General features: G+C 47.1%; 1 protein-coding gene across 2 annotated transcripts in view; it reads right to left on the minus strand.

The window, feature by feature from the left end:
• B3GNT2 (UDP-GlcNAc:betaGal beta-1,3-N-acetylglucosaminyltransferase 2) overlaps nucleotides 1-26,971 on the minus strand; it is a 60,816-nt gene that overhangs the window by 12,362 nt on the left and 21,483 nt on the right. The window contains exon 1 of one of the 2 annotated variants that reach the window (XM_081588438.1): nucleotides 20,127-20,217. The exons of the other annotated variant lie outside the window; for it this stretch is intronic. The gene's annotated coding sequence lies outside the window, so the exon portion shown is untranslated. Of the gene's footprint in view, nucleotides 1-20,126; nucleotides 20,218-26,971 lie in introns of those variants that run through there. 2 annotated transcript variants of the gene reach the window in all.

Here is a 26,971-nt window from a genome sequence, read left to right on the forward strand (position 1 = left end):
CCCCTCCCAAAAAAACGCAAACAAACAGGGCTTCCCTGGTGGCTCAGTGGTAAAGAATCCATCAGCCAATGCAGGATAGACACAGGTTCGACCCCTGATCCAGGAAGATCCCACTTTCCATGGAGTGCTCAAGCTTGTGTGCCACAACTACTGAAGCCTGTGCACCCTAGAGCCTGTGCTCCGCAACAAGAGGCCACTGCAGTGAGAAGCCCACACACTGCAACTGCAACTGCTACTGCAACTGTAGCCCCACTTGCCACAACCAGAGACAAGCTCACACAGCAACGAAGACCCAGCACAGCCAAAAATAAATAAATAACAACAGCAGCAAAACAAGAAACCGAGGATCACAAGTTGAGCCAGCTAAGTCCAGATATCCAATGTGTGTGGGGTCTCTCTTCCTGGGTCCCGCATCCACCATGGATCGACTGCCCACATGCACTCCCCAACAGCAGTGAGCTGCTTCTTCCTTTGCTCTCCACATCTGTGTTCCCACCTCCACAACGTCACCGGCACCTCCTCCTCCTCAGCTCTCCTCTACCCCAATCAGGCTCTGCGGCTGGCGACTGCATGAGCCCAAGGCCTTATTTCCGGCAGCTCCCAAATATCCCTGTTCCCCAACGGCTCAGTCTTCAGCCCTTGTACACACATCCCTGCTCTTGTTGCTCCCGGTGTGGTCACCACCACCACCACGGCACTGCTTCCCCACAGCCTAAGTGTAACCGTGTTGTCTTCTGAAACACCTCTCCTCCATTCCCAGAGCTCAGGGCCTCATGGCCTCTGCCCCTCTTCTGTGAGACCTTTTTCCCAAGGATATGCCCCAGCCTAAACACCAGCTTTACCCCTCCATCTTCTCACTCACATGCCCTCTAGTCCGTTTATGATGCTCTGTGCTTCCTCCGCAGCCCCTCCTGCCAGCATCCCCCACTGCCACACTATCGACACTTTCCCCTCCGACCACAGCAAACAGTCTCTTCCAAACAGTCCCAGTTTCCCTCTGCCGTCCGCAGAGGGCCCTCGGTCTGCCAAGCCTTCCTGAAGAGTTTCTTCTACTCCTCAATTCGGTCAAGTGTCACTCCTGAAGCACCCAGGAATGAGGGCACCCTCTGTGGTCAAGGTCTTCACCCTGTAACACCACTACCCCAGGCTGTAGCATCTGAGAGTTATTCTGCATTTGTTGAACAAACAGGTATTTTGGTCATCTGGTTGAGTTCACTGAATATAGCTGTTTCAGTAGAAATTAGATTAAATAAATATACATGCCCCTTCTCCAAAGAGATGATCCTGGGGAAATACATGTGTGCTCCTCAATGACTCATGTATTTAGAGAAACCTTTCTCACTTTTTTAAGTAGTAGAGTAGAAAAACTGTAAATGCTTTTCTAGAGTTATAGGCAATAAGACTATTAGTAGTGAGTCCATATTAGACCTGGGAGGGTAGGGGCTAGATCTGAAGAGGTAAACTGTGGTGAAAGCCCCACCCAGGCCCACAGGCAGCCCTGCACCCACCTGAGCGGGAATGCAGGCATGTGGGATCCAGCAGAGCATCTATGAAGGCTTCATCCCTCCCCTAGCAGAGCATCCAGGCAATCTCCTCCATTCCAGCCCCAAAGAAAGGGGCCTCCACACTCCTTTCTGATAGGGGGTGGACCTCCAGCAGTTGCTAGTTCCACCAAGGCCATGAGAGCTGAGGGACAAAGTGAACGTGTCTAAATAAAGGCCCCTGGGTATAATAGCCAAGATATGGAAATAACCTAAGTGTCCAAGAACAGATGAGTGGATAAAGATGTGGTACATACACATACATACATACATACAATGGAATGTTATTCAGCCATAAAAAAGAATGAGATCTTGACATCTGCAACAACCTGGATGGACCAGAGGACATTGTGCTTAAGTGAAGTAAGTCAGACAAAGACACGGTATGATCTTACTTATATGTGGAATCTAAAAACAAAACCTAAAACAAACAAATGTCCTGAGCTCAGAGATACAGATTGGTGGTTCTCAGAGGCAGGGGTTGGGCAAGCAAGGGAGGGGGTGTGAAATGGGTGAGTGAAGGGGCTCAAAAGGTACAAACTTGCAGTTATACAGTAAATGTCACAGGGATATGCTACAATATGGTCACTATAGTTAGTTCTGTATGGCATATTTGAAAATTCGTAAGAGAATAAATCTCAAAAGTTCTCATCACAAGAAATAAAATTCTGTAACTATGCATAGTGGAAAAAAAATAAATAAATAAAGGCCCCTGGTACAGACTGAAAGCTTGGGGGCACCTATTTACCCAGGCAGGAAACCATTAGAAAAGAAATGTTGCAATGCAGGCAGTCACTTCCTGGGGAGCTTAATATGTTTTGGAAGTCCTTGTTAAGAGCCTGTACATGGGTATGGCTTGAGAAGTTTTTCCACGTCAAGCTCTAGAACCTATGTACAAACCAGCATAGTCTGGCAGGCTCTCAACAAGTCCTCAGAGAAATTCATAGACTTCTCTCTGGCTCATCCGTCTGTTTGCTGAGTTGGGTTACATGGGATGTATTTCAGTCTGGGTCCAACCAGGAGGCAGAAACCACATCATAATTCAAGCAGGGGAAGTTTAAAAATATGATAATTGAGGAACTATAAAGACAGAACTATAAAATATTATAATTGAGAACTATAAAGGGCTTCCCTAGTGGCTCAATGGTAACGAATCTCCTGCCAAAGCAGGAGACGCAGAAGATGAGGATTCAATCCCCGGGATGGGAAGATCCCCTGGAAAAGGGCATGGCAATCTACTCCAGTATTCTTGCCTGGAGAATCCCATGGACAGAGAAGCCTGATGGGCTATAGTCCATAAGGTTTCAAAAAAGTCTGACATGATTTAGTGATTAAACAACAAAGATGGAATAGAACTCTAAAGGGTACCCTATACTAGATGAAAGGTACCCCAAACAGGACAAACATGGAAGCAAGGTTTGGATCTTGTTGAAGAAGGTACAGGAGGCAGTTCCTGGGTGCCCAGGATAGTCCAGTCACCAGAAAAGCAGGAATAACCCTCTAGGGTGCCGGCACAAAGCCTGGAATACAAGAGTCCCCATGCGGAGGGAGACAGGAAGCAAACTTTGGAGACTGCTGGGAGGGTGGGCGGAGAGGAGAAGGGTGCAGAGGGAGTCATGTCCACACAGGAAGTCCAGCTACCACTGGACCCAGGAGCTGCAGAGACCTTCCTCTGCAGGAGCTTAGCACGACAATGCATGGCCTGGACAGGAAGTGCTCAGGGCCACGGCTCAGGACAAACATCACGTGGCCAGCTCTCTAGATGGTCAGGACCACCGGGCTCCCAGCGTATATGCATGTGGGGACTGAGGAGAAGCAGCAACCTGGGTTGAGCTCAGGCTCCCCAGTCTATCACAGCCACGAGAGCTGCAGACAGAACAAGGCGGGCACACATTGGGGAAAGCTGCAGCCTGCAAGCCCACGGGAAAACCAGCAGGCTCTGTAGGAGCCTGGTTCTAAACTCTGGAAAGCAGGAAGGAAAACCTCTTTCTCCTGCAACATCCTCTTCAGAGCCCTCAACTTGAGAGAAGGCAAAGGAAAAATATTTGAAGAGCTCTGATCCATTTTCAAAGATCAGACAACAAAGGGTGGACTAGGAGCTGACAGACAATAGTTAAAAACTGGAACAAGTTAGAGATCTCTGTATCACCAACCTGAAGTCATTTCCAACATGAACATCATTATTTGAGTCTAAGTTAGGTGGAAAGTGTATAAAACATGGGTCCTGTACAGCGAACTGATAAAACGTGACAATACATTTGTCAACAGCAGAGGATGAGGCAGGACCTGAATGGAGCTTCAAACAGGGTAGATTTCAGAGAAGTGAGGAGAAGCAGGGCAGGCAAGCGGCGGGATGGGGCTACAGAGTATCTGCTTGCAGAGCAGCAGTCAGTGTGGCCTGATAGGTTCTGAGGTGACTGGAGAAAGAAGATAAGCCCAAGGGCTCTCCATGGGATAGGCGTGTGCCATGCCTATATCTAAGTAACAAGTGCTGCTGCCAGAGAGATAGCCACAATGTGCTTTCACAGCCCCTCTATTTAAAAAAAAAACAACAAAACAAACCTGATTAAATCACACAGGAATATGAAATAAGGGAAAAATGAAGAACAGCTCCAAATTTGACCTCCAAGTTCATTACAAATACAACTGGCTATTGTGTTCAGAGATTTAATTTTTGTAAAGCAGACTTGGACAAGGGAACGCAGCATGATCTGAGTGACTCACCTTCTATCATGCATGCATGCTCAGTTGCTTCAGTCATGTCCGACTCTTTGTGACCCTATGGACTGTAGCCTGCCAGGCTCCTGTGTCCATGGGATTCTCCAGGCAAGAATACTTGAGTGGGTTGCCATGCCCTCCTTCAAGGGATCTTCCCAACCCAGGGATTGAAACTGCATCTCCTGCACTGCAGGCAGATTCTTTACCCACTAAGCCACCAACAGATCTCTAAAGTACCTCTGACAGAGTACAGGCATTTGGCCTGTCTTCCCTGTAGCTCAAACGGTAAAGAATCTGCCTGCAACACAGGAGATCCAGGTTCTATCCCTGGGTCAGGAAGATCCCCCGGAGGAGCACATGGCAACCCACTCCAGTCAGTATTCTTGCCTGGAGAATCCCATGGACAGAGGAGCCTGGCAGGCTACAGTCCATGGGATTGCAAAGAGGACACGACTGAGGGAGTAACACTACTACTACCCAATCACTAACCCATGAGTTGTTTCTGACTTTCCCTATAATTGGAAAAAATAAAAAACATCTGATGAACAACCTCATCTGTGTGTCTTTGTCCACTGTCTTATTATTTCCTTTGAAAAAATTACAAAGAGAACAATCAAATTATTCCATGTCCTTCCTCATCAAAAAAAAAAAAAAGCCAGACTGTACAACACCGGAGAGCACAGAGCTCTCCACATTGACTGTGGACCTTGTCCTTCTTTTAAATCTTCACACAAAAACAACCTCTGCATGTTTTAACTGACCCCTCGTCATTGCTCTACTTCTTCCGGACTTCCCAGTCTTCACACCCTTTGCCTGTTTTTTACGTCAGAATATCCTCAACTAACCGTCACAAACTCAAAAAGGTGAAGCCATTAGCCTAAGGTTACAAAGCTAATCTGAGTAGAACCAGGACTTGGACCCTGGACCCTGACCCCAAGTCTAAACTCTTACTCTTTCTACCACACAACCTTGTTGCTCAGAAGATTTCAAGAATCCTCAAATAAAGCTACAATTAAAAAAAAAAAAAGACTTAGGAAGTGAAGTCACTGCATTTGTGGATACCCGGGAATATGCAGGTAGTTCCAAAGAAAGCCAGGGGGTCAAGTTTTTTGAGAAGCATGAGAAAGGAATAATGTAGGCAAAATCTCCAGCTGGGAGCAGGTCCCTGGTTGAAGGTGCCCAGAGATCCTGGTCCGCTTGGGCAGGCACCGCCCCTGCTGCGGGTGGAGTCCCTGCCGCCTGTGTGCCAGGCGTTAGTTCACATTGAGGAATGAGAGGCTGGCAGTGCTTGCACTGGCCTAGTCTAACAAATCTGTTGGGCAAACCCTTTTCTCAAGAGCTTTTACAAAGAGAAAATGCTGGCTTTCCTCGCCCTTCCCTTCACTCTGGCACCACAGCCAGAGACAGCAGGGATTCCAGCCTGGTCCTCCCACCGGCCACCTGCCAGAGGTGAGCTCCCAGCCGGCTGGCAGCCCAGCTCCCCAGGCTCTGTGAGGAAGGGACACCAGCCTGCATCAAAAAAAAAAGGGGGGGGGGATGGTGGAAGAGCAATGTTGGCCACAAACTGTACCCTCTCTCCAGAACATGCACATGCATTCCGCACACAGACCCTGTCCTGAGTTTGTTGCCCACAGAAGCTATAAGGATTTCTTTTCCAGGGCCTTAAAGCTCAGGGACTCCAACCTTCTTCTGTAGAGAAGAGGAAACCAAGACACGGGAAGGCACAGAGCCTCGCCCAAGGTCAGCACAGGGAGGAGGCCAGCACTGACAGTCACCATCAGTGACAAAGTCTTCTTCTCACAGCTTTAATTCTGGGCTATCAACATAAAATACAAGGCCAGCACCACCTCCTGTGGCGCCTTCCCTGAACAGAAACACCCCTGCACCCTACACCCCTCCCGTCCACCCCCCCTCCACCTGTGGTTTTCTTACTTCCTCTTTGCGTCTTAACACTAAATACATATTTATCTGACTTATCACACCTCGTGGGGAAGGAGTCTCATACACCTCACAGGGCACATGGGTATTAAGAGCAGGAGCTGAGCCATTCCATTTCTGTCTCTCTAGTGTCTAACTGACGACAGTAAAACTTGAGGACAAGAAGGACATAACCAGGGAGGGGCAGTAAAGGAACAAGGACTAAATAAAAGTTTTATTCTTTAACCTTTTTGCTCCACACAAAGCATTGTTGAGTAATTTCACACACAGGCCCTATATCTCCAGGTCCCCCAGAGACCCTCCCTGGCCCCTGACTGTCTGTGTGTCAGGCCTGGCCACTTTTCTTCACAGCTATCATCCTCGGGTTTCCCCTCCGTGCTTCATCCATGAGGACAACATCACTGGGTGTCATCTCAATGCAGGACATCACCTAAAAATCCCAGGAGGACTTCCCTGGAGTGCCAGCCATTAGGAATCCACCTGCCAAGGCAGGGGACATGGGTTCGATCCCTAGTCCAGGAAGATTCCATGTGCGATGGAGCAACTAAGCCCAAGCGCCACAACTATTGAGCCCACAAGCCCTAGAGCTTGTGCTCTGCAACAAGAGAAGCCACCACAATGAGAAGCCCGTGCACGCAACTAGAGAGGAGCCCCAGCTCACCCCAGCTAGAGAAAGGCCACACGTAGCAACAATGACCCAATGTATTTTAAAATTATTTTTAATTAAAAAAAAAATCTCTGGAAACATTTGTCTCATACAAGTAAACAAATCTGTAAACAAACACAGGTCCAAGGGATGGAAGATGGGAAGAAGGTAATTAAAAATTAATAAAAATACTGGACTGGAAACTAAGTTATCATTACTTAATATAAAGTAGGTGGACAGAGATGGGGAGGGGAGGAGAGAATCTGGGCTCCTGTCTACAAGTATGTATAGAGAAAAGCTGGTGAAATCAACTGAGAAAGAATATTTTCACCTATCACTGAAAAGAGATTACTGTCATTTTATGCGGTAAAATACATGAAAAACTCAAAGGCTAATTTAACAAAATCAACAGTTGACTCTCCTCAAAGTTTCTGGACTGACTTTCAAAATCATATCATTCCTCACCACTTAATTTCATGGACTGTAATAAATGACCATAAAGTAAAACTTTTAGATTTTTAAGACAATCACTTTAATGTTAAGCATCTGAGCAGCCAAATTCAATCTACCACCATCACAGAGATTCACCTATATCACTTCAAAAGGTACTCTGTTCTGTGCTGTGCTTAGTCGCTCAGTCATGTCTGACTTTTTGCAACCCCACAGACTGCAGCCCACCAGGCTCTTTGGTCCACTGGGATTCTCTAGGCAAGAATACTGGAATGGGTTGCCATGCTCTCCTCCAGGCAAAAGCTACTCTACAAACTTTCAAATCAACCAATTCTCTTCCCAATTCTATTAAATTTGGTAATTCTTGCCCCCATGAATTGTAGGGTTTGCATGCATCTCTATCAACTCTTGCAAAACCAGTTTACATCTGTTTACATTTATCTCCAAAATAAAAATATAATCTCCCAAAATAAATATTGTTTGAACATGCTGCAAGTTGGGACTGCATTAATACTAGTGACATTCACTGTGTTTAAATTAAGTAATTTAATAAATTGCCTTGGGAAGTCTCAATTTCTTGGCTGTTTGTATGAAGGTTTCCCAGTGACGAATTTCCTTAAAGAGTATTTCCCCTTGGATACAATGAAGGGGACACCAATGAGCATAAAGTACCATGCTTCAGGCTCCAGGACTCCCTACTTAAACATTTGGAGTCTCTTAAAGAAGCAGCTTTGAGATAACTGCCTGAATCACTCAGAATTGTGATTGTCATGTAGTGAACAGTACGAGCTTGGACTCAGTAACACTGGTCCATTTGCCTGGAAGTGTGCCCAAGGCCCAAGAGTAAGACACAACTTTGCAACTAAACCACAACAAAAAGAATGTTGCCTATAGCCTGAAATATACAAGACAGCCCATTCTCAAAGCTCTGACCCTTAAAGGTATAACACTTTCTATTCATACAAAGATCAAAAGTTGCAGAACAGAATACATGTGTCTTGCTGAAGGTTTACAGGCGCATCATGAACTTTAAGACACCTATGTGGACAGCTGCAAGAACAAAGGATTGTGACACCAAGAAGTCTGCAATAACCTACTACACGCCCTCCCCTTTTACTATGAAAGAAGCCCAAATTCTAACTTGAGTAAGATGATTCTCTGGGACACTAGTCCACCAACTTCTCTGTCTGCTGGCTTTCCATATAAAGTCACTACCCTTTGCCTCAGCATCTTGTCTCTCAATTGACTGCCCTGTCATGTAGTGAACAGTACAAGCTTGGACTCAGTAACACTGGTCCACGTGCCTGGAAGCGTGCCAAAGACCCAAGGGGATATACAATGGTTACTGAGGTATCCTTATTTTACAGATAAATGATCTGCTTCCAGAAACTTATTCAAGGTTCCCAAGATAGAGTGGAGGGTGGGGGCATGAACAGGGAACCCAGATGGGCTGCTCCCAGCCTGCAAGGCCATCTAAGCTACTGCCAAACTTGAATTCAGGCACAGAGCTGCAGAGTTGGCACAGCCAGGATGGAGGAGCGTGACGCACCCCTTCCTCCTTAAGAACTCTCACAAAGACCCTATCCGAGATCCAAGCATGCCATCCTCAAAACCTCCTGGGACACAGCACCCCTTAAACACAATTGTGGTCCTCACCCACACCACGGCTCATGCTGGCTTCTCCCAGCCTGAAACATCCATTCTCTTACTTCTCAATACTGCCCCCAGGCTTAAAGGTACAGGTTCAAATCCCACCTCCTCCTCCATGAGGACAGGCTCAGTTCCCCCGGTGCACTGTATTTAATCTACTCTCCTTCTAGCATTTGGGATTCCCCCAAAACTGAAGCCCCTCAAACGGAGTACCAAGAGCTCATTATCCAGAACCACCCCACCTCCAGCAATGTGTCCCAACCTGAACAGTGCCAGGTGAGCTGAGAGCCACCCTCCTCAACCCTGAGGGAGGCATGAACAAGAGGCTCCCAACCTACAGGCTGTAACTGTGAGGCCAAAGCACCGCAAATGGTGAATGCCAGGCTCTGCCGCTTGCACACAGCGTATACAAAATGCAAGCCCCCTGAGATCCCACTTCTCCTGACTCAGGGGCAGTCTCGTCCCAGAAGACAACTTTTCTAGTGATAGGTGGCTCTGGGGTGGCAACTTCAGGACAGAATACCAAACAAGCAGAGTGGTTCCCCTCTCTTCCAGCCTCCATCTCCCAGATTTCTTTCCTGCCTCTTCTCTGTTTCTCAAATGTTGGCTAACTGTCAACAAGTTACTAACAGGTGCCTGAGGACTGTTTTTAAGTTTTTTTTAAATATCAAAATAAATCATATGGATTTAAAATATACATCCTCAAAACAGTGACATTTTGGCCTTTTGTCCAAATGTTCTATTAAAGGAAAAGCTGTTCAACCAAGACTTACTGTCTACATATTTAAAGAAGGGATGAAATAGTAACATCACTTTTTCTGGCCACCTGCCAAGAAAAATTTATGTTGCCAAAATAAAAGAGAACATGTTTGCTCAGTATATGAGCACACTGCTGAGCAGCTTAGAAATTGGGCCTCTTTAACCAAGCAGTTTAAATTACTCAATTTTATTGTATTTTTATTGGAATATAGTTGATTTACAACGTTGTGTTAATTTCAGGTGTACAGCAAGGAGAATCAGTTATACACATATCCACTCTTTTCTTATATTCTTTTCCCCTATAGGTCATCACAGAGGGTCAAATAGAGCTCCTGGTGCTATACACAGTAGGTCCTTATTAGTTATCTATTTTGTATATAGTAGTGTGTATATTATTTCCCTGTAGCTCAAACAGTAAAGAATCTGCTTGTGATGCAGGAGATGAGTGTTTGATCCCTGGGTCAGAAAGATCCTCTGGAGAAGGGCATAGCAACCCACTCCAGTATTCTTGCCTGAAGAAGTCCATGGACAGAGAAGCCTGGCGGGCTACGGTCCATGGGGTCACAAAGAGTCGGACACAACTGAGCAACTACATACACACAGTGTGTGTATATGTCAATTCTGATCTCTCAGTTTATCCCTCCACCCCCTTACCCCTTGGGAACCATACGTTTGTTTTCTTAAATCACCTAATCACCTAATTTTAAGTGTCTCTGTGAATGTCACCTTCATATACCATAGATTACCACCACCTCCTTGAAAACATCTTGGACACAGCAATCCAGGTGTTTCTCAGTGCCATATGTACCCTCTGCTCACTCCTTTCTCCCTCGAGGTGTCCAGTCCCTCCCAGAACATCCACCATCTTTACACCGATGACTCCCAATTCCACCATCTCTACCCTGATGACTCCCACACCCACACCTGGAGGTCCACATGAGCTTGCCCTCTCACCCTCAGTGGTGCCCACATAGTATCTCAGTCGCCTATGGGGGAGGGACCAAAAAAGGGCGACCATCTTGCTGAAACCAGTAATGGCTCCCTGGGGCTTCCTTATGTCACTCTCTGTATCTGCACTTGTTTAAAAATTTCTATTATAAAGAGGGTTGTTTTTTTTTTAAAGAGGATCCATCAGAACCTTGAAAAAATTCAAAAGAGAATCAGTCAGTTAAAAATAGGAGTATTCATGAGAGATATTTTAAGTTCATTCGAAGAAAAATAACTCCTTATGTCATGAAGGGAGAAGAAAAATATAAGGGATGCATCTCATTTACTTTGAAGAATAAAACCTACATTAAGTTCCTTATAAACAAGCATCAAATTTAGCCATAAAATAAAAAATGTAAAATACATGTCATTAGTTCCAAATATTAAATAATATAGAGAGGATGGTATTTGTAACAAACCCACTTTGACCCTTTCATTGTTAGGTACATATACTTGATCCTGAAAACAACACCAGGCTTCCCACTGAACAATCTACACCCAGACATGAAGCTGGTTTTTGTTTTGCCCTCTTTAAAAAACAACTGTGTTACTTCCTGATCAGGATTCAAAAATACAAGAAGCACTTTAAGAAGCATTTCGATGTTAAGTGCTTTTCAAAGAAAATAAACAACAACAGAATTCTGAAGCACAAATTATAAGCCTTAGCAAGTTTACGGTCATGGAAATAACCTTACTGGAGTGTTAACACTTTCATATTGGTGGCTGCATAGGATTCAAACAATCCACACATAAGCTAGGCTGCGCAGGTTTTCTCCCATTATGCAGGAGGTGGGGATGAGGAGGGAACCAGCTAAGTGGGTTGCCATGGATACAAAGATACTTAATATCAGCTCAGGGACCAAAACCTACTTCTAGTTCTCCACATGGACCAGTCTCCCTTTTCAGTAAGTCACTCCCCAACCCCCACAAGACCGCCCTCCCCTGCGGCGCCTGGGCTGCTGTATCAGTGACAATCTCCACTTCATCCCCCACCTCAACGCACTCCCTCTCCAGCGGCTCCAGGCACAGGCAGAGCTTTCCCTTCTCCATCAACTTCCAGAAAATGTTGTCTGCCTCGCCACACCCCTTTGTTGTGCCTTGACTTTCCCTTCCCCTTCACCCTCTAGAAACTTCAGAGTCCGTGGCCTCTCCTGACTTCCCAGAGCACCTAACTGCTGGCTACCACCCCTACCTCACCACAAGTTCAAGACCATCTCTTATCCCCAATTCTCTAGTGGTTCTTGTGCATCTTGGCAGCCTCTGCTCCTGGCCCATCGCCCCAAATGGGCACTCTCCACAGTTCTGGGCTCAAGCCTACGTTGCATCTTCCTTCACCTTACACTCCTGTCCTCCAGACCCTCTTCCACACACTACTGCCTCCGGTGTCCCGTTAAGAAATGTCCAGATGTACTCGGATGTGTAGCTCACTTCCTTCACACCTGCCTTCCAAATCTCCTGCCATCCACTATGAGAATCTTTTTCCCTCTCACTTTCAAATAAATCTCTCTCTCTCACACACACACACACACTTTAATACTGTACCATCCCTGACCTGGTTTGGGCCCTCAGTTTTCCCCCAGCAAGACTGATGAAGTGACCTAATTCAACACACATCAAGCACCTACTTAAACCAAGCAATGTTTCAAACAGACCAAGAAGAATGAAGTTATGTGGCTGATTATCACAAGGTTGATAGTGTTTAGACGAAATACAAGGCACAGTACAGGGGGAAAGGAAGGAAAGGGTTAGAGATAGCCTCTCTTTTCAGAGAGTAGGTTGTGGGGCGGGAGCGGGGGGAGGCAATTCCAAGAGCGGACAACCGATGTAAAGGCCAGAGACAGGCGAGCCCGAAGGCCAACACGGCTGCAGAGACTTGAGCAGGGGGAGAACTAATGTCACCGGGTCCAAGCTCGTTCTCCTCGCCACTACACAGGCCAATAAATCCAAGAGACGAGGTGCTGGGCCAAGGAACACGACTTTATTCGGAGAGCCGGCTGACCAAGAAGATGGCAGACTAAAGTCTCAAATAACCATCTTGTCAGGTTCGGATGCCAGGTTCTTTTATGGATCAGAGATGGGGGGAGAGAGGGGAGGAAACAAAGTAAAAAGGCAAATATCTTCTAGAATGGCAAGCCTCGGACAGGGGGATGTGTTGATTTATTTCTCCCTGCCATCTCCAGGCGGACAGGGTTCTGAACAAAGGCATTTTAGCTTAACAGTCAGGCAGAGGGGCAGGTTTCTCTGAGACAGGCCATCATGTATGATTATAATAACAAAAGCAACGGAAAGCAACTCAAAGAAACGTGGAGTCAGAATTGACTTCCAGCTGCAACACTAGGAGAGGCGGTGAACTGAACCGAAGGCTGACAGGTGACAGAGAATGTTGGCTTTACTCTGAAGGAGACTTGAGGCCACCGGAGGGTTCTGAGTAAAGAAGTTATGTAACGCAATTTCCGTTTTTAAAGATGCCCCCAGCTTCTTCCTGAGAACAGACTGTTGTGGGGCAAATGGGAAGCAGGGAGACCCATTAGGAGACCATGAAATGACCTAGGCCCACGATCACAACCCCCTCACACCCATCTCTCTGGCTCAAGCTCATCTTCCTGATAAACGCAAGCCTGACCATGACATGTCAACATGTCCTCTCTGCAAGGACTTTCCATGGCTCCCCATGACCTCCCTGACCAGGCACTGCTTCTTCCCACAGTCATCAAGGCTGCATGGTGTCCTATGACCTCTCCCTAAAGCACCCTGCCCTCCAAACCCACGGGATCACGCGCTGCTTCCCCGAAAAAGGGCCACAAGCCTGCGATCCCCACCGCCTCTGCCCTCCTTTCTCTGCCCCTAAGTTACTTATTCATCCATCAAGGCTAAGCCCAAACTCAACTTCCTCCGAAGCCGTTCTTGGCTGCCCCCAACTCTGCACTCTTCTTGCACCTCTCTCTATCAGAGTACTCCTTCAACAGTTTCTGGTTAGAGTTCTGACCAGATTGCTAACTCCTTGATGACAAGCACTGTGCCTGACCCATTGAGGAATTCACAAGGAGCCAAGCATCGTGCTAGACATCCACGAAGTGCTCACTCACTGCATGCTGGCTAAGTGAACAAAGTGACCCTTTTGTTATAAATCATCTTGAGATCTCAGGTGGTAGGTGGGTAGGATTGTCCAAGGACACATTTTCCCCCTTGGCCACTGTAATCTGGAGGCCAGGGATCCCCATGATGGAGCCTCTGGGGACTGCATGGTCCCAACACAAGTAGGGCCAGAGTGAGGATGGACCTGAATCCAGGCCTTCAAAACCTTCTGTCCCCTCAGCCAGGCACCACTAGCAAGGCCCATACAATCTGCTTTATATTTGCCTAAAGCATTGGCAACGGGCTTTTCCTAGTCTCATTCTGCAAGTATACAGATGTAGAAAAAAGCACCCAGAAGGATCTCAACCAATTAACCGCAATTACAGTATTAAGAGATGGAATTAACTTTATTCTCTTCACATGATCTTGATTGCTTCCCTAAATAAACATAAGAAAAAAAGTCTTTTAGAAAGAATGCCATAGTACCATCAAGATACACTTAAAAAATGGTTCCAAAAATCCAAAGTATATATATTTTTTAAAAAAGCACAAACACTGGCAACATGAGACCACTGAATATACAATACCACTTATAAAGGAAGACTATAAAACTTGAAACTGTTTTAAATGGGTTGTCTGAAGCATGCAATTAACAACTGGCCCTGCGCTTTCACTCTGAAATAATTATTTTACAAAACATAAGGCAGTAAAATATTGTTCTGGATACCCTGGGCACTTACTGATGTCTCTTATCTAAATCAAACTCTTCCACGGGTTTCACAGACATGTGTGAACCAGCTGTCATCACTGCACCTTAGCTCACATCACACAGGTGACTAATCGGCTCTAAAAGGGACATTTCAAAGACTGTTATTTTATGACTTACAGAGGAAATATCAAAAATGATAGGTGATCAACTATCAACAAATAATAGGTCCTATTTAAGCTGAATGCTACAACAGCAAAGTGTTGACTCAACAAAGATCTGCCTTCTAACTTTCAATAGAAGACCTACACAGCTTTTATTTAGTGAAACAGTATATTAAAACACAGAAGATATAGTTGCTTTAGTTACCATCTTTTTAAAGAAATAAAAGGAGGACAAAGAAAACTGTATGTCAGGCACAGTGCTAGGTATTTTAGGTGTATCATCAAATTAATTTTCTTAGCAAATCTGAGATAATCTCCCCTATTTCACTAATGAGGAAACTGAGGCTTAGAGTAATTATCACACAGTAATCACATCAGAGTAAGTGGCAAAAATGAAACTCAAATCCAGGTCTGTCTCACAAGACTACACACTGTATGAGTCTGAAAATTCCACTTAAATGGAGTTCAAGAACAGGCAAAACCAACATATGATGATATGCATCATATCTAAGATGATGTAAGTCAGAATAATGGTTCCCTCTAGGGGCTGGAGACTGACTAGAAAGTGGCACAGGGACCTTCTGGGGTACTGAAATCATTTTCTTGATTTAGCTGTGGACCCACATGAGCTGCACACTTAATATTAGAGCACTTTACATACTTTAAGGGTTTCCCAGGTGGCTCAGCAGTAAGGAATCCACCTGTCAATGCAGGAGACATGAGTTCGATCCCTGAGTAGGGAAGATCCCCTGGAGACAGAAATGGCAAGCCACTCCAGTATTCTTGTCTGGGAAATCCCATGGACAGAGGAGACTAGAAGGCTACAGTCCATGGAGTCCCAGAAAGTTGCACATGACTTAGCAACTAAACATCACCACCACCTCCAAGTTCATGCTCTTTAACCACTAAGTATCACACAACCACTTGACAGAACTGACCATACTCTAGAATTGACTCCCTTGGATAGTCAGTTTTTCAAAACATTCTGGTAAATGAAGTACATCCTAATTCCACCAGAGTGGAGGCATTAGAACAATAAATCTATTTTTAAATGTTACAGAATGAAAAGTAGAAAGTATCAATTTCCTTACTACTGGGAATTTCCCCTCTGTAGCCACATCAGAATGAAAATAATTTTAAACCTTGCTCTAAAGGAATGTTCATAGATGCAGAGAAAGTAATTTGTAACAAAATCCTTAGAGTTATCTATGGAAGTACCTAAATAAAACTACACAAAATATTTCAAGACATATGTTGTAACTTTATCAACGGTGCTGACCCCCAAGAGAAGTTTGGATTTTGTTACAAAAACTAAGACAAGGCAAGAAGACAAAAGTTGGTGGGCAAAGAGCATAAAACTCACAGTAGGGGCATTAAGGCAGTGAGTGTAAAATCTCAACGCAAGTTGTAACAGAAAACTCAAACAACTTTTCCCAGCAGTAAAGTCTTTGTGCTGCATATGTCCGATTAACAAACTCTCCATCAAGTAACAAGTTCTTCCCACCTAAGCTTTGTTCAGACTAGCAAAATCTCATCATCGGCTGGGGATGATGAAATTGTTACATCAATTTGCTCCAAGCCTTACCCCACACATCCATGTACCTCTTTAGTCAAGAGGTAATTGCCTCTCCTGAGAGAGGAATTTATTCACCCACAATTTGGAGACAGTTTGGCAAGCGTCTAGTTACAGTTATCCCATCTCTGGGGAAGTGAGGAGGGACAGCTGACTCCACACGTGTTGGGTGTATGTCTTCACTAGGTGCCGTGGATTATGCAAGCCAGGAAACCCAACCTTCGAATTCAGAGCCCAGTTTAATTCGTGTTTTAACAACCTGTACACACCAAAAAGGCCAAGCAATTGACTGAAATGATTTTAATTCCTCCTGAGTATTTGCAAATAAGACCAAAAGGACTTTATGAGAATTTTTCAGCATTGGTAACTCACGCACCACTGTTGGGCATGCTGCAAGATTACATAACCCAATATTATTCCAGATGCAAGAACTGCAAAATTTCTAAAAGTAACCATTTGCATTGATTAATTTTTAACGTCTTTAAGAACCTGCCTAATAAAACTGTTAAAAAAAAAAAAAAACTAAGTAGTGTCAAATATGGCCAATTAAGCCTGGGTTCGATGCCTGGGTTGGGAGGATCCCCTGGAAGAGGGCAAGGCAACCCACTCCAGTATTCTACCTGGAGAATTCCCAGAACAGAGGAGTCTGGTGGGCTGCAGTTCATGGGGTCGCATCGAGTTGGAAACGACTGAGCAACTAAGCACAGGACACAGGCCAGCTAGAATGAATGAAAACCACTGACCAGTATGTTAAGAACAGGGTGTGCCTCACTCAAGTACATTTACAGCTCTGGTTCAGCACTCCTAAACTATGGCTGGGGGGAAAAACCCAAAAAAAAAGCATTGTCAGAAAACATTAAAACTTTGAAGTTTTGAAGGGGAACAGAATATGCCACCCTTAAATATGGCAGTTTGACACAATGATTATTTTGAATTAAAGTTACTTGAGAGACCAGCCAGTATAAGGACACTCTCACCCTCTCTGTTCCCCTGAAAGCAGATCAATCTTTCGTAAGAAGGTACCCCCCCTGCACCAGGAGGGTAGAAGGCATCCTTATCACCAGAGATAGGGAATTCAGGGCTGAGAAGGTTGCACAAACAAACCTTGTTACTCCTTGGCTGATCAGTTACCCTAAACCCAAACCCCTTTGTTTTGTCAATTCTTCACAAATTTGTTTCCTTGTCGAAAAGGTAAGAAAGCTGCCTGCTGTGGTCACTTCTTTGGGTCGCATGTTTTTAATCCCCGTACATAGAAATGTTTTTCTCCGATTAATCTGAGATCAATTTAATTATCAGATCAGCCAAAGAACTTAGAAGGCAAAAAAAATTTTCCTCTCCTACAGTTTCAAAGTTTGAGAAACAAAGGATTCACTTTTTCGCTTAACCGTACATCAGCTGAAAAAGTCCCACACACTTCTACCCAGAACACCTTAGTTTTATACCAACAATGCATCAGGTTAAGATAAAGCAAAATGATTATTAACTTTTTTGGATTCTCATTCATTTCCTAGTGTAACCTTTAAAAAAAAAATAGCCACACATCCGAGTAAATTGTGCAATGAAAAATCAACCATGAATTATCAGTTTCACTTTCCTATTTTTAGCAAACCTTTAGCATATCAGAGAAATCTAAACTGTGGGCTTTAAAAAGCAAAAAACAAGGAAATCTTCAAAATTACAAGCCACCTATGTACACTCAGCTCTCCATCAGAAACCCAGAAAAAAATTTGTAACTTTTACAAGCATATTATGCTTATTTTCCTCAAAAGATTACCTCATTCCCTGGATTTCAAAAACTATCTGCCATCTGCCAAATTTGGCTGATTTCAGTCTCCAACAAATCTAAATGGTTACTGTTTTTGTTAAGGGGAAGTTGGCGTCTGGAGGAACTTGTGTACTGATTCAACAATGACCACCACTTACTAAGCATTTCTTAAAACCCCACCCCCCACCCCCATGATGGGTTTTCCAAGTGGCTCAGTGATAAAAGAATCTGCCTGCCAACGCAGGAGACATAGGTTCAATCCCTGGGTTGGGAGGATCACTTGGAGGAGGAAATGGCAACCCAATCCAGTATTCTTGCTGGGATAATCCCATGGACAGAGGAGCCTGGTGGGCTACATACAGTCCATGGCTTCCATCGACTCTCACAAAGAATCAGACACCACTGAGCAACTGAGAACGCACACAATCCCCCGTGATGTAGAGCGAGGAGTCTGGCAAACATTATCCTGCTCTTGTTTAGTTGCTAAATCGTGTAGGACTCTTCCCTGGTCTTAAAATCTAATCTGGTTTAAGAGCCCTGGGACTCTGTGTAACACTCTCCCAAATTCCACCAAGCTTATTAATAACTTCTATTCAAAAGAAGGTGGCTTCCCTGGTGGCTCAGACGGTAAAGAATCTGCCTGCAATTCAAAAGAAACAGAAGTGGGAACTAAGACTGAGGGAAGAAGTGTCGGCCCAGCCCTACTTTCCCTCTGGGTCAGCTGTCAGATCCACAGCGGAGAAACCATGAGACGCTCCGGTTGAGAGCCTCAGGGCTAAGCTGGACTGGGTCTCCGCCTTCCTAGTCCCAGTCCAGGCCCTGTTGGCCACCTCTTTAACTATCCCCTTACCTCCCGGGGCTACATTACACTGGAAGGATTTGTTATAACAAGTAGAAGCCCATATTCACCACCTGGCTTTGCAATCTGAAAATCTACAGCAAGGCTCCAACAAGGGAGCGGCAGAAGAATGTGGTAGAATTGTTCCAAACTACCGTTCTGCGAAGTTAGGGAGGTTCAGGAGGCCATGGATGGAGGGCAGGGGAGAAAAGACAAACAAATCACCCCTCTGTTTTAAGGAGAAGGAGCCTCCTCTTCAGTCCAGGTTTAAAATATATACATTATTTTCAGAGATCTGCTTTCACGCCGTGACACTCGTGCTGAGTATCTCGGCCGCTCCTCCTCACTTGATGGGGAGACAGTGGGTTCTGGGGATCCCCAGCCCTGAGTGGAAAATACCACGGCCTGGAAATTAAGGTGACTCGGTTTTACAGGCTCCGGAAGGGTCCGCCTGCCGTCGCGGGGCAGCTTCCAGGACCTGCGGTAGCGGCCTTCGCGGAGTCCGCACCCCTCCACGCCCACACCCCACCCCCGCCCCACGCAAGGTGGTTCGCAGAGGCCGGCTAGACCCGCTCCCGCAGCACCCACCCTTCCCCCCATCCCAGGTTTCAGTCAAGAAGCCTGGTTAATCATTCAACGCGGGCAGCGTGGAATATTTCTGTAGAGGTCAACGCGAAAGGTTTCTCGTAAGTTTCACAGAAACCAGCCTTTAGGGACCTAGAGGTTGGCAGCGGCGGGTGGATGGGGGTGGGGAGCGACTGCTCGCGGCTCTCGGAACACCTGATCGCCCCATGCGGCACGGGAGGCAGCGCAGTATGAGGGTGGGGTGCGGGGGTGCAGCGTAGATCAAGCACGGCCCCTTCCCCAAAACACCTGTGCAACCCAGATGAGAACGCCAGGGCCTCTGACGCCCCCCTTTCTCAACGCCTGCATCCCCCCGGCGCGGGCTCCCCCGGAAGTCGGGGTGCAGCGGGGAGGAGGGGGGGTTGTTCCCGAGTCCCAGGAGGGGAGGTATGGAATGGGGCAAGAGGCTCGAAAGACACGCTGCCGCGGGTTTCGTTAACCTCTTCCTCTAGGACCAGGAAGGTAGCGGAGGAGGTGGGGGCGAGCGGGAGGACCGGGACGCCAAGATGCGGCAGGAAGATACTAGAGTTTGATCCCTCCGCTGGGGCGCCGGTGCGAAGCCGGCACCCTCGAGGAAGCGGATGGTGGAGGGAGAGAGGAGGGTCTCGTGGCGGGGAAGCCGGGGACCACAGAGAGAGGAGGGCGCGGGGCCGGCCTGCGGAGGTGAGGCGTGCACACCCGCCCAGCCCTACCTTGTCCGGGAGCAGCTCCTACTCGGCGGGGCGGGGGCGGGAGATCGCGGCTGCATCCACGTCCCGGCCGCTCCGCGCGGCTCAGCCCGGCGACCACCGCCGCTCTCGCTCCATGCGTGGCGCCCGCGATGGGGCAGCCCGGCGGCGTCGGCGGCGGGGTGGCTCCGCCTTGGCTCGGCTCGGCCCCAGGCTCGGCTCAGCTCCGGCACTTGTTGCCGCCTCGGCCACTGCCTGGCTCCCAGCTCCGGCTCCCGGCTCCGTCGCCGCCGCAGCGGAGCTCTCCTGGCCCCGCCCCCATCCGACGTACCAATCAGGCTCGGCACCGCCCCTCACGTCGCCGCCCCGCCCGGCCAGAGGCCCGGCGCCCGGAGTTTGGGGACGGCTCAGCTCCAGCTTGCCTAGCTGTGCGCGCCCACGATCAGCCGGAGCTCCGCGTTCCTCCTGGTTTCCGGGGAACCTCGGCGCCCTCACCTGGAAAGCAGTCTTAAGCTGGGGGGGAAGGAGACTCCCCCCCAAGAACTAGACCCTCGGTGGGGAAAGGGCAGTTCTCAGTTCAAAAGAACTATTTTCCAACTCCAGTCTAACCCAAATCCCTGGTGTGGTCGCCCCTCTTGTAATACATCCGGTGTTGGGAAACTAAGCGCCTGAGCGAGGACTCCAGTGGCGTCTTCTGGCCGGAGTCAGTTCGTGACAGGTCCTAGACCGAACCCCGGCGGCCCAAACGCCTGGGCTGATCTTGGGGTTCCATTATGGAAGATGGGGGTAGGGAGAAACAAGGCCAAAAGGGGACTTGACAGTTGTTCTCTGCCCATCCAGTACTTGCCACCATCTCTTAGGTGCCCGAATGACGCCTACTTGGCACCGGCACCGGATCTTCGGTTTTATGAAAGCCGCCCAGGACGTGGGGAGAGGAGTTTTGGTGTTTCCTCCAGGTCCCATGCGAGACTCGGGAAGCCAGAAACACAAGATGTCCAGACCCTGGGCCTCGAACCCGCGCCGCGGCCCCAGGGGGCAGGGCGGACCCCTAGGTGCAGCCTTAATGGCTGAACACATCCCTCCGGCAAGATGGGGACTTGGCGCTAACCGCAAGCACCCGCCGGAATTCCGAGGACCTCTGACCCACCACCCTCCTTTACCAGTGCCCCCGCCGGCTTGCCAGCGCACTGCATTCTTAAGTGAGTCTAAGTCGCTATTGACACAAGTGTGAGGGCCCCAGGTAAGCCCGGCGCGACCGGATGGAGAGGTCGTGCTGGTTTGAAAGAGCCAGCGCAGGCAACTCGTCCCCTTGCACACCGCCGGGAGGTAAGGCTGGCCAGAGGCGCACCTGAAAGCGCCCTCCTCCCCCAGGTATTTATCTCTCAAGGAAGAAAGCAATCCCCCTTAGATAATCAGACTAAGAAATTAAGAACACCACACCCGCAATTATGTGCATTTTTCGGGAGGCCTTCTGAGGCTAAATTACCTGAAAGAGAAGGAATTGTGAAAGTAGTCATTTCAAGCACCTTTGAGCTCGGCCAGCTCAACTGTGGGCCCTTACTCTTAATCCAAACTCAGAGCAAAAGGGCAGCTGGTTGCTGCTGGATGCACTGAGGCTCACCTCACGGGTGCGGTCCTCCACAAACAGGAATTCTGAGTCAGATCTGGGAAAGCTTTGATTTGCAGCCTTCAGTCCTTTTTGCTTTTATGTTGATCACATGATTCTCCTAAGACTGGGACATAAAGTCCAGTCGGACTTTTGATAATTCATAGAAAAACATCTGGAAGCATGCAGATGAGCTGTCAACCACCATTACCCCAGATGTGAGGTTGAGGTGTCAGAAGGAAGGGAGATGAGTTCTATAACCTTACTGACTCTGAATTTTTTTTTCTTTCCAGTTATATTAACTTTCATGGGGCTTCCCTGGTGGTAAAGAATCTGCCTTCAGTGTGGAAGACCCGGGTTCATTCCCTGGGTTGGGAAGATCCCCTGGAGAAGGAAATGGCAACCCACTCCAGTTTTCTTATGTGGAGAATCTCGTGGACAGAGGAACCTGGTGGACTACAGTCCACGGGGTCGAAAAGAATCAGGTACGACTGAAGGACTAACACACATATTAACTTTCATAATTTAGAAAACTAATAAAACATTTTTAAAGAATTCAAGATATTAGAAAAAATTTTAAGAGCTCTACAGAGTATATAAATTAATAAACAAATGAGCCTGTGTCTTTCATTCTGTGTCAAAATACTTAATGTCAAGTCCATGTTCCTGGGAAAGGAGTATGTCAAGGCTGTCTATTGTCACCCTGCTTATTTAACTTCTATGCAGAGTACATCATGTGAAATGCTGGGCTGGATGACTCACAAGCTGGAATCAAAATAGCCCAGAGAAATATCAACTACCTCAGATATGCAGATACCACTTTAGTGGCAGAAACTGAATTGGAACTAAAGAGCCTCTTGATGAAAGTGAAAGAGGAGAGGGGAAAAGCTGGCTTAAAACTTAACATTCAAAAAACTAAGCTCTTAGCATCTGGTCCCATCACTTCATGCCAAATAGTTGGGGGGAAAGTTGAAACTGTGATAAATTTTATTTTCTTGGCCTCCAAAATCACTGCAGATGATGACTGCAACCATGAAATTAAAAGATGCTTGCTCCTTGGAAGAAAAGCTATGACAAACCTAGAGAGCATATTAAAAAGCAGAAACTTCACTTTGCTGACAAAGGCCTATAGTCAAAGCTCAAAGCTATGGTTTTTCCAGTAGTCATATATGGATGTGAGAGGTGGACCATAAAGAAGGCTGAGCACCAAAGAATTGATGCTTTTTGTGGTGCTGCAGAAGACTCCTGAGAGTCCCTTGGACAGCAAGGAGATCAAACCAGTCAATCCTAAAGGAAATCAACCCTGCATATTCATTGGAAGGACTGATGCTGAAGCTGAAGCTCCAATACTTTGGCCATCTGATGTGAAGAGCTGACTCATTGGAAGAGATCCTGATGCTGGGAAAGATTGAGGGCAGGAGAAGAGGGCAGCAGAGGATGAAATGGTTGGATGGTATCACTGACTGAATGGACATGAGTTTGAGCAAACTCCAGGAGATAGTGAAGGATAGGGAAGCCTGGTGTGCTGCAGTTCATGTGGTCGCAAAGAGTCAGACACAACTTAGCGACTGAACAACAACCATGTTTATTGGTTTATATAAAAATGTCTCTGTGCTGCTTTTCTGACCTTTAAAGGCTGTGATGGGACAAGAATGACATCTGAAGATTTTTTTTGCCATCAGATCATTATATTGTTTCTACACATATGCTTTCCCTTTAAATGCACTCTTAGTAGTCACAGACATATTTCCAGAGACTGCCAGCCAAGGGGTTTTAGTAAAGGAGCTACTACAATATCAGCTGGCAACCAACAGGAAATTAAGCAGTATCCTCTGCAGCTGCCAAAAGCTGCCCAGGGCTTGGAATTTAAAAAAAAAAGCACATTCTCTCCATAGTGCCATTAATTAACGCAGCTGGGAGTGTATCTGTAACTATTACACTGTGTCTTGGGGGGAATTACTCAATGCTGAATTCCACTCTTCCGCTAAATTACCCAATGCTAAATGCCCACTTGGCTGCAGTCTCTCCCCTAGGGTTGGGGCTTGGGTCCATCATAAGTAGGTAAATATGTATTATTCATTTATTTAACAAATATGAGTTGACCACCTACCAGGTGCATGACACAGGGCTAGTCACTGGAGTGGAACACAGACACACTCTTCCCTCTTGGAGCTCACAGTCTAGCAGGAGAGAGAGGAACTTAACAATTAAATGAACTATCAATTGTATGATTACAATGGTGATATTGGTCAAAGGGAGTGCAAGGTGGAGGGACCATTTGTCTGGGGAACCCAAAAGGAGGTAACATTTGAGTTGAGCTCTGAAGGGTGAGCCGGATTTACTCAGGCAAAGAGGAGAGGAGAGTGGAGAAGAGTTCCTGGCATGTTCAGGCTACATAAGGGGGTGTGGTTGAGGAGGAGGCTGGAGAAGTAGGCAGAGACTAGTAGATAGATCATCCAGGGCCTACTATACCATTTTCAGTGGGATTACTCTGACTTAGTGTGAAGAAGAAGCAGGGAAGTTGTGTGGAGGAACAGTTCAGGGGCGGCTGCTATAAAGCAAAGGGCTGTTTGTCTGAGCCAGAGAACATATAGAAAGAAGTAGATAACAGACAAGACCACAAGATGTGGCAACTGCTCAGCTAGGGAAGAAGCAAGAAGTTCCAGGTCTCTGCTTCTTCAACCAGATGGGTGGCGGTGCCATGTTCTGAGTTAGGGGACCTTTGGGAAAGGAGGATTGAGAAAACCTTTCAAAGGTTCACATTTGGTCAAGGTGGGTTTGAGGTGCCTGTAAGATGTCCAAGTGGAGATGGTGAGTAGGTGGTTGGCTGTAGGGTCTGGTTCTCTGTAGAGAGGCTGGGGTTGAAATGGCTGTTATAGAGATGGCAGTGAAGTCCCAAGAGTGAGATGGTATCCTGGAAATGTGTAGAGCCTACCAGAAGAGGACCTGCAACTGAGCCTGAGAAACTCTTATCTAAAGGCCGGTGAGCATGCTCAGTCGTTAACTCCTGTCCAACTCTTTGCAATTCTATAGACTGTAGCCTGTCAGGCTCCTCTGTCCATGGGATTCTCCATGCAAGAATACTGGAGTGGGTTGCCATTTCCTCCTCCAGGGGATCTTCCCAACCCAGGGATCAAACCCACATCTCCTGCATTGGTAGGTGGATTCTTTACCACTGAGCCACCAGGGCTTCCCTATCTAAAGGCTGGCCAGAGGCAAACTATCTGGCAGAGGTGGAGGAGCACCCAGAGAGGCAGGGGGAAAATAAAATAGGAGTTTTCGGAAGTGGGGCCATGGAGCCCAAGAATGTGTCATAAAGAGGCAGTAGACAGCAACACTCAAAATGGCTGAGAGACCCAAGGGAAGTGAAACCTGAATACATCCACTGGATTGAGTGTCCTTGGTGTCATTGGGACTTTTACAAGCAGTGACTTGTGGGGTGAAGGGATGAGAGATAAACTGGAGTGGACTGAGAAGTGAGTAAGAGATGAAGAAATGGAGAAAGGGACTGACTACAGGCAAATCTTGAAAGGTTTGACTGTGAAGGTTCAGAGATGGAAATAACTGGGGAAGAATGGTATGCCAGCAATGGGTTTATTTTAGTTTATTTTAGGGTAGAATAAATTGAATGTGTTTAAATGTCGATGGGAAAGACCTTATAGAGAAACAGAAGATGAAGGTACAGCAGAGAAAGGACAATGAATAAAGATGGTCCCTGTGACCATGGGAGAGGGTGAAACAGAGTCTGAGTGGCAAGGCTGGCCTCATGCGGGAGGCTGCCTCCTCTATTATAACAGGAGCTGGGAGGTTAGGAATCAACTGGACCAGCAGGTTTGGTATATGAAAATGACGATGCATCTTTCCACTGCATATCTTCCTCTCAGTCTGGGGAGGAGGTTGGGAGCAGGGCAAGGAGGGATCTGAAGAGAGTGGAGAACATTTGACACTGTCAGTGCAGAAGGTGGGAGGGCTGAGATGACCAGAGATACTGCTGGATGGCAAGGGAGCATGGCAACCCTCCTAAGGTTGGTGGTTTGAACTTGCAAGGCACCCTTTGGCCCTCCTCTGTGATTTCCTCCAGCAGAGCTCAGCTGTCTGCTCTGGTGCAGGCTCACGTGAAGGAACTGCTAGCACAGAGGAGCAAATTCTTTTTGCCAAGGAGTTGAGAACCTTGGCAAAAGTAGGGCTGACATGATGTGTGACCAGAGAGAAAGGACAGAAGTGAATGGGCTAGAAGGATCAAAATGGCCAAGGCTCAGTCATGCTGGAAGGAGAGGGGATGGAGTCAGAGTTTTGGATGCTTAGGTTTGTGGTTCAGAAGGTGGAGAGGTTTAGGATGATGACAAAGCCAGGATGTGATGGAGGAGAGTAGAGGAGAAAGTCACTGGAGAATATAAGGTCAAGAGATTGAGAGGCAGGGTATTGGGTGGGTCGTCTGGGCGGATAGTGAAGCCATCCAGGAAGCTGTGGGCAAGAACTGGGGTCAGGGTCATGGTGTGAAGGCCACGGAGCCAGGAGCTAAAAAGTCTTAAGAGCGTGAGGAAGGAGTGACTGGTTCAGAAGATGGGAAACTTCCAGAAAGGGGAGGGAACTGTGGGTTGATGGCAGCATAGAGGATCTGGGGGTAGGGTGGGGTGGCGTTGGGGGGGGTGGGGGAAGGTGGGGGGAGGTGGGGGGCATGAAAGCAAACACAATGGGTCCAGATGGCATTGCCCTAGTTGTCTCTATGAAGCCTGTCACAGGAGCCCTGCAAGCCAGGGCCACATCCCCTGACTTCTTTCTCCTCCCCGAGATTCCCATCAGGGAGAAAGGCCTGTGGAGGCCTCCCTTCTTCCCTCCCCCTCTTCTCCACTGGGGGCTTTTCTGTCCAGCAAAAGAACCCCTATGAGGCACTGAGTGTAAATCAGGAATCCCAGGCTTGCCTCACCTCTGCTACTTATGTTCTCTCTTCTTCAGGACAATTGTAAGGAATAGAGGAGACAACTTAAGTAAATAACTTTCTAAATTGCAAAGCGCTGTAGGAATGTGAGTGATTTCTCTCATTCATAAGCCCCTCACATGCACCCACACCTCTCCCAGGCACTCTCTCCCAAAGATTGTGAGTCCCTGACCCAGAGGAAGCTGTAATCTTGCCCCGGAGACAGGACAAACACACTCAAAACAATTAGAGAGGAATGCACAGCTGTGTCTGATTAAGTGCTAAACTGTAGGGTGCAGACAAGAGGAGCTCTGAGCTCAGACAAGGGAACAATTAACCAGAGTT

Source organism: Giraffa tippelskirchi, chromosome 4, assembly GCF_054371585.1.
Source record: "Giraffa tippelskirchi isolate mGirTip1 chromosome 4, T2T-mGirTip1v1.2.pri, whole genome shotgun sequence".
NCBI lineage: Eukaryota > Metazoa > Chordata > Mammalia > Artiodactyla > Giraffidae > Giraffa > Giraffa tippelskirchi.